Below are 8,782 nucleotides of genomic sequence, written 5' to 3'. Positions count from 1 at the left end.
GCTAACAGTAACACAGGAAATTGAACTATGGACTGGGCTGCTAACAGAGCTAATGGCTGTATCCCAATTCAGGGTCTGCAGCCTTAAAGGCCCCATTTTAAGGCCGATTACGTCACAGCGACGCGACGAAGGCTGTCCCAATTCGAAGGCTGCTCGAAATGCGGCCCTCAAATGCGTCCTTCATTTCCCTGAATTTTAAGGATGTGGCGGTGTAGACTTCGTGGCCCAACATATCCCAGAATGCATAGCGCGGCGGTTTGTGTGGATAATTTTGCCAAAAAAAACGGCAGATGAGGGGCGCCCGAAGAGTAAACTTTAAGTAAGTACTGAATATTATGTCACTTATGTGCAAATGTTTAATAACGAAGAACATTAAAACATTACTGTTGGCCACATGTCGGCAAAGTTATGTGACATTAGTGACGTTTGTACTATCTTGGTTTTAAAGCCTTTACTTTAAAATATACGCCGTTCAATAGCTGAGCTTAATCTTACAGAGAATGATCAAAGCTCATGTAGAAACAAACAAACAAATGAACAAAAGATTTTCTCCTTCATTTCTGTCAAACAAAGCTGTATGAAACGTTTCCAGCTGTTAGTATCATGGTTGCTAGGCAACTTGGGCAGCGCGACGGAGGCTAGACTGTCCCATTTCACAAGCCTCGCACTTCCGGCCTTAGCGGTCTTTGAGTACGCGGCCCTTGTGGACCGTTAAGGCTGCGTACTTTAAGGCTGCAGACCCTGAATTGGGATACAACCAATGACTGAGCTATAGACTGAAATGCATGCAGTAGTGATGGTGGTGATGATGGTTGTGGATGGTTGAGCCTCTGGAACACAGGGAGGACTGCTGGGCGGGCTTGCCTGAGCCTTCAGCAGAAACAAGAACGGGTGCACGCACCTGCCGGACACTAGCCGTTCCCACCCCAGGAGTAGGTATGGGTGCGGAGACGGGCTGTATCCTGGCTGACCTCACCCTGGGGACCGGCATGGGTGCAGGGGTGGACTGGTTCACAGCCCCCCTCACCCTGGAAGCCAGGACAGGCACCGGCAATGGCTGGGCAGCTGCCGTTCTCACCCGAGGCGCTGGTAGGGGGTGCAGAGACTGACAGAGCCTCAGCCGGCCTGGAAACCAGAGCAGGGACCAACTGGGCCCCAGACTCTCACACCCGAGGAACTGATACGGGTGCAGGGGTACGCTGGGCCCGAGCTGCCCTGGGAGCAGGAACACAAGTAGGCAAAGGATTGGGCCCAGAAAAAACAGTCTTAGAATGGGCAGGCTCAGGGTTAAAATGTACTGGGTCAGCAAAAACAAACTTATCAAAAATGAATTTTGCACTTTTTCCACCACGCTTTACAGTCTTTGTTTTAGTAGTGTTTAAAGGGTTTGAAGAGTTTGACTTGTCCTTAATTAATCCCCCCTCCCAGGGAGCTGAATGAAAATAATTTTCCCAGTCATTGTCATCATCCATAAGGGAAGTTCCCCATGGATCAGAGGTGAGTTTATCGTTCTTCTCAGTTGTGGCTTCAGGTGGAATGTGTGAAAGGCAGTCATTATGACTCACCACCGGGAGTTGCTCAGCAGGTGAAAAGTGACGGCGGCGTGAGCGTCGCTTCCTCTGAGGTGAGGAATCTGACGGGGTGTACAGCTGAGCCTCTGACGTGCAGGACGGCAATGCAGAGGCTGGCGCATGAGCATCAGAAGAAAAACTGAGCACTCCCACCTGAAGCGGCCGAGGCTTGGGTGCGAGCGGGGCAACAGGCGGAGGCTTTTGGCAACTTCGGGGACCTCCGAAAGCCAGCCGATTTCCTCGGAAAATCCGCCCATAGTCAGGAGTGCACCACGGCCTCCAGCGGAGCTCCTCCTCCAGCTGGGCAAAGGCAGCATCCTGACGCTCACGCAGCTGGGAGCGGTTTTCTGGGTCCGTGTAATGGTCGCGTTCTACCCTCATGTTTCGGCTGTGTGGCAGGCAGGGATTGGACCCAAACGCAAACTCACGGGGACACGTGGGATAAACTTGAAAAGCACAGCTTTATTGCTGGAAAAACAGCAGGCAGGATTCAGAGACAATACTAACACAGTACAGAGGAAACAGGAGGAACATGAGGGTAGAACTAAACCTAAGAGCTAGAAATCACAACCCAGAAGGACAAGAAATCTAGAAAAGCAAAACAGGACCCAATAAACAATAATATAGAATCAAAACACTGGGCCACAGGCCCAGGACCGTGACAATAGAAGTAAAAGACTTTACAGCTTTAAATTCTAAACCATCTGTGTCAGTAACAAAATAAATGCCAAAAATGAGATTGTGCTGCTTTTTGCTTAAATGTAACATTTTAACCTAATATCAAAACATTTCATGCACATGTATTTTTAAAGAAATTGTTTGCTAGAATATCAAACTAGCTGTACTCAAAGAAAGGTGTGGTTCAGCAATTGCAATCTTACATTGAGAAACAATATGCTAAAAATATTTGACCTGCACATTTGACCTGGCCCTCAAAAGTCTTAGCAGCCAGGTTAAAATGATGCATCTTCAATGAATTTGCCAATATTTTCAGTTGATAAACAAACTTATTATTGTTCAAATGCCCTCTAAAGTCTGGAGTGGGTTTTCAGGTGGAGATATTATATAGCAGCTGGGTTTAAGGAAAAATGAGCACAGCTTTAAATATCCACACCATCTGTGTCAGTAACAAAATAAATGTCAAAAATGAGATTGTGCTGCTTTTTGCTTAAATGTAACATTTTAACCTAATATCAAAACATTTTATGCACATGTATTAAAAAACATGTTTGCTACAATATCAAACTAGCTGTACTCAAAGAAAGGTGTGGTTCAGCAATTGCAATCTTACATTGAGAAACAATATGCTAAAAATATTTGACCTGGCCATCACAAGTCTTAGCAGCAAGGTTAGACTGATGCATCTTACAAGACTAGAAAAAAGAAGGAAGAAACGTCTAAATGTGGAAGAGGGTAGTGGCCTCTTCAACCTCTGTGCTCTTTCTCAACTTGTATTACAAAACACAGATCAAGTCTTGTATTACATATCTTTATTCTTAAAGCATCAGAGCCTGGAATATCATCCTAAAGAATGAAATTACAATTTTCCAAATTCTTGAGTATTTAGAAAATTTTGAAATTTAGGCAGTATTAAATTAATCACATTTTAAAACATGCATCATATTATCTACTACTAGAGGTGGGAAATAATGAAGTACAGACAATTTATTTCTGTACTTAAGTAGAATTTACAGGTATTTCTACTTGAGTATTTATTTTTCTCAAATTCAAAATTCAAATTTTATTTGTCACGTACACAGTCATACACAGTACAATATGTGGTGAAATGCTTGGACAACTGCTCGTGACCTAAAGAAAACAAAAAAAAGGAAAAGGCTATGAATAAGATAGGAAATAAATATGAAAAATTAAAAAGGGCAAATTTAACTAGGAAGGAATAAAATATAAATTAAGGTTAAAAATGAAATAACTGTACAACACAAATTAGAATGAAGGGTAAATTTAACTGGGAAAGAATAAGATAAAATATATAAATTAAAGTTGAAAATAAAATAACTGTACAACAAAATACACAATATAGAACTATATAAGAATGTATGAAGAAATATAAATAAATATATACACAATAACAGCAGCTGTACAAGTATTAACCGGAACTTTTGACAACTTTTGACAACTTTTGACTTTTACTCCCGACATTTTTAAACAAATATCTGTGCTTTCTACTCCTTACGTCAAAAGGGGCTCGTTACTTTAGGTTTGATGCATTTGAGGAGAGTTATTATTTCATGTCACTGTGGACCTTGACACATCAAACCAATTTGACCCTAAACAGAAAAAAATGAAAAGTCAGCTGGGCATACATTGTTCGATTTTTTCAGTCGCGTTGGTCAGCTCCTGCTCAAACTGTACGATTGAATTGCAGGGGTTAGAAGTTTGTTGGTCATGATGCAGGGTCTCACACTATACAGCCCAATGCTCTGATGCGACTGCGTCTATAACATGAAGTGATAATATGAAGCTTATAACACAAAATCTGTCTCTCGCTCTCCTTCTCTGTCTTTCACTCACACAGACACACACACCACCATCAACTTTGCTAAATTGCTAATGAAAAACATTGACCAGGCAGCTGCAATTGAGCAGCAATGTCCATCTCTTTTCACGGTTGGTGCGGCCGTGATAATTTTGTGAGGCCATATCGAAAAGGCTCGGATGAGCTTGCTAATGTTCTACAAGTTGTGCCTCCATCACTTGTGTCCAGATCACACGCTGCACTGCTGTGCTACTCCATCTGTTTCACTTCCATTCTGTGTTTGTGCGTGCGCAGTCTGAGAGGTTGCATTGATACCCTCATGAGGGGCAACAGGACTTCAAACAGGCTTGATTTTCTTGCGACCATACGGTTGATGATCGGGAGCTGGTCGTGAGGTGTTAATCGCTTCTCGTTACCCCATGCTACAAGATGCACAACACATGATTAAAGCAAGACTCGGGCCGATAGTGTAGAATATAAAGACAGCATAAACGGTGTTAGTGTAGAGGATGAAAATCAACCAGGACAACTCGTAAAACATCTGCTGACGTCTTGTTGAATTCAGGTCACAGCCTGATCACAGCTGGGACACTGAGAAAATCTACTGACCCTCTCAACTGAAATTATTGTGAAATATAATTCCTTTATTAGAATTAAAGTTTAGACTTAAATAAAATTTATGTTCTATCACATTAATGCAGTAGAAGGTTCGGTTAGCAATATTTCAATAAAAAGAGGTGGTAGAAATGTTCTTCAAGGAGCTACTTTTACTTTTTTACTTTGAGTGCACTTCAGAGCCAGTACTTTTTCCACTTTTATTTAAGTCTGGACTATTTTTAACACTAGTATCTGTACTTCTATTTAGGCTAGGAACGTTGGTACTTTTGCCACCTTTGTCTACTACATTATATATAGTAGACATTTATATTATATATAAATGTCTACTATATAGTAGAATAGTGCAAAGTATTATATTTTGCACTATTCTACTATATATTATTGTATACTTGTATTCTATTGTGCATATTGTATATCTTATTACTCTGTTCCTCTGTCTCTCTTGCTGCATTGAACATGTGTATGACAAAAGAATTTCCCTCGGGATAAATAAAGTTCTTCTTATCTTATCTTATCTTATCTATCTTATCTTATCTTACTACTGACAGTGCTGTCATCATTGTGACTCCTCCTGCCAAAGAATTGCTTTAAATGGTTGCCTTACCTTTGTTATCACACCCTATGATTTCTGCATTTTGGTTTCAACAACTGTTGTGATACTTTCAGCAGAACACTCAACTCATAAAAACCCCCCCAAAAAAACAAACAAACGCTTGAATTATTTTTCATGGGACTAACACAATGGACTGGATAATTCATGCTACACTGTTCTCATCAGGTAAGACAAATTTTGTGCCTTCGGATTTTTCACTCTGTAATAATTAGAGATGGCACGATACCACTTTTTAATGTCCGATACCGATTCCAATATCATAAATTTGGATATCTGCCGATACCGATGTGAATCCAATATAGCGTATTTTGTAATCAATAAAACTGTTTTTTATAAATATCTTGCTGCATTTTGTATAAGTTCACACTCAAGTTTTAAAAAACAAGAGACTGAAGCTATTCTGTTATACCTGTATGCAAAAAATACACTCCACCCAAAACATTTTGAAGTTCAGCAACACTGATCAATCTAATAACTTTAAACCTACACCATCCTCCCTATTCTGGTATTTTAAAGAGTACTTACCCACCTAACTACTTACCCACCTAACTACTTACCCACCCAACTAATAGGGTTGCCAACAAAAATATTAGGGAACCACCCCCCGCTCTTAATTGATGTAAACTTTAATTTAATGCAAGTGTAAAACAAATGCACAGAAATCAATTATTTTTTCTACAATAATTAAATAGATTCAAGATCTTTCTTCAACAGAATTGCAGACTGCACCTTACTAGAGTGTATACAGGGAGTGCAGAATGATTAGGCAAGTTGTATTTCTGAGGAATAATTTTATTATTGAACAACAACCATGTTCTCAATGAACCCAAAAAACTCATTAATATCAAAGCTGAATGTTTTTGGAAGTAGTTTTTAGTTTGTTTTTAGTTTTAGCTATTTTAGGGGGATATCTGTGTGTGCAGGTGACTATTACTGTGCATAATTATTAGGCAACTTAACAAAAAACAAATATATACCCATTTCAATTATTTATTTTTACCAGTGACACCAATATAACATCTCCACATTCACAAATATACATTTCTGACATTCAAAAACAAAACAAAAACAAATCAGCGACCAATATAGCCACCTTTCTTTGCAAGGACACTCAAAAGCCTGCCATCCATGGATCTGTCAGTGTTTTGATCTGTTCACCATCAACATTGCATGCAGCAGCAACCACAGCCTCCCAGACACTGTTCAGAGAGGTGTACTGTTTTCCCTCCTTGTAAATCTCACATTTGATGGACCACAGTTTCTCAATGGGGTTCAGATCAGGTGAACAAGGAGGCCATGTCATTAGTTTTTCTTCTTTTATACCCTTTCTTGCCAGCCACGCTGTGGAGTACTTGGATGCGTGTGATGGAGCATTGTCCTGCATGAAAATCATGTTTTTCTTGAAGGATGCAGACTTCTTCCTGTACCACTGCTTGAAGAAGGTGTCTTCCAGAAACTGGCAGTAGGACTGGGAGTTGAGCTTGACTCCATCCTCAACCCAAAAAGGCCCCACAAGCTCATCTTTGATGATACCAGCCCAAACCAGTACTCCACCTCCACCTTGCTGGCGTCTGAGTCGGACTGGAGCTCTCTGCCCTTTACCAATCCAGCCACGGGCCCATCCATCTGGCCCATCAAGACTCACTCTCATTTCATCAGTCCATAAAACCTTAGAAAAATCAGTCTTGAGATATTTCTTGGCCCAGTCTTGACGTTTCAGCTTGTGTGTCTTGTTCAGTGGTGGTCGTCTTTCAGCCTTTCTTACCTTGGCCATGTCTCTGAGTATTGCACACCTTGTGCTTTTGGGCACTCCAGTGATGTTGCAGCTCTGAAATATGGCCAAACTGGTGGCAAGTGGCATCTTGGCAGCTGCACGCTTGACTTTTCTCAGTTCATGGGCAGTTATTTTGCGCCTTGGTTTTTCCACACGATTCTTGCGACCCTGTTGACTATTTTGAATGAAACGCTTGATTGTTCGATGATCATGCTTCAGAAGCTTTGCAATTTTGAGACTGCTGCATCCCTCTGCAAGATATCTCACTATTTTTGACTTTTCTGAGCCTGTCAAGTCCTTCTTTTGACCCATTTTGCCAAAGGAAAGGAAGTTGCCTAGTAATTATGCACACCTGATATAGGGTGTTGATGTCATTAGACCACACCCCTTCTCATTACAGAGATGCACATCACCTAATATGCTTAACTGGTAGTAGGCTTTTGAGCCTATACAGTTTGGAGTAAGACAACATGCATGAAGAGGATGATGTGGACAAAATACTCATTTGCCTAATAATTCTGCACTCCCTGTATTAGACTTATTAGTTACTATATACAGTAATGGATTTCTATACATTTAATCAGATGACCACTTTTGTTGTAAGATTCAGACAATTATTTATTCAAAGTTTTTAAATGACAAAACACAAACAAAAATATTTCTTTGTGCCCCCCTCTCCCTGTTAATGACCAACCTGGCCCCTGACAAAACTTTGCTAGACCCGCCCCTGCACAGTTACCAGCCGTCAGCTATGTAGAAAAGGATCCTGGTGTTATTTGTCTCTCAGAAACAGTTCTTAACTTCCCTTTAACTCATTTATATCACCTAAAAGGTGAACCTGTTTCTACATCACCTGTTCAGCACTGATGATTCAGTAAGGACATCTCCTGGTTTCATCTTCATGTTTCCCTCTCACCAGATAACCAAACCGACATAATGACCAGCAGCTTTTACAGCTGTGGCTCCAGCAAACACCAGCTGATACTAGAAAGTATTATTAAATAAACTCTTAAGAACAGCTGATCACACTTAAACGTGCTGCTGTTGTTTAGCCGCTGGTTTCCTCTTTCTGGGGCAAAGTGAGCGATAAACAAACAAGAAAGACGGGACTTTCGGCAGAAAAGCCGATCAGCTGATCATTAATCAGTTTCACGTTTGAAATAATAAAATAATAACAGGAGAGGGCGGGGGAGTGAATGAGAGAAGTAGATGCAACTGCGCAGCAAAGACAGAATAACTCCAGCTTTGTGTCTATTTTTTAATTCTAGCTGATGTACGGGACAAATCGCTTCCTTTTCAGCTCAATATGGAACTCAGATGGCCAGTCCAGCTGTGGCTCAATATATCAGTTGTTAAGCTTAACGTGGAAATACTAGGAAAACATTCAGGGATGAACTTACACACTTGCTTTACTTCTCTGGGATAGTTTTCGCCAAGATGAAATGGACAGGTCTGGCAGACTTCAGCTGCTCTATCACGTGACACATACCGCTCCAATGCGCCGAGCTGGGTTACGCCAAGTAGCGCGTTTTGTGAGGTGATTTTGTGATACTTCGGATCGGATTACATTTTGTATTTCTCTCCGATATCCGATCCAGTAATTTAGGTCAGTATCGGACCGATACCGATACGTAATATCGGATCGGTCCATCTCTAGTAATAATAAATGTGTGCAAATATGGGACGGCTATGTGCCGTGCAGATGCAGA

Source organism: Copadichromis virginalis, linkage group LG8 (genome assembly GCF_057382275.1).
Source record: "Copadichromis virginalis isolate Kocher_CV1m ecotype Utaka linkage group LG8, C_Virginalis_male_GT1.1, whole genome shotgun sequence".
In the NCBI taxonomy this organism is placed as follows: domain Eukaryota; kingdom Metazoa; phylum Chordata; class Actinopteri; order Cichliformes; family Cichlidae; genus Copadichromis; species Copadichromis virginalis.
This window is presented reverse-complemented; position numbering follows the sequence as displayed.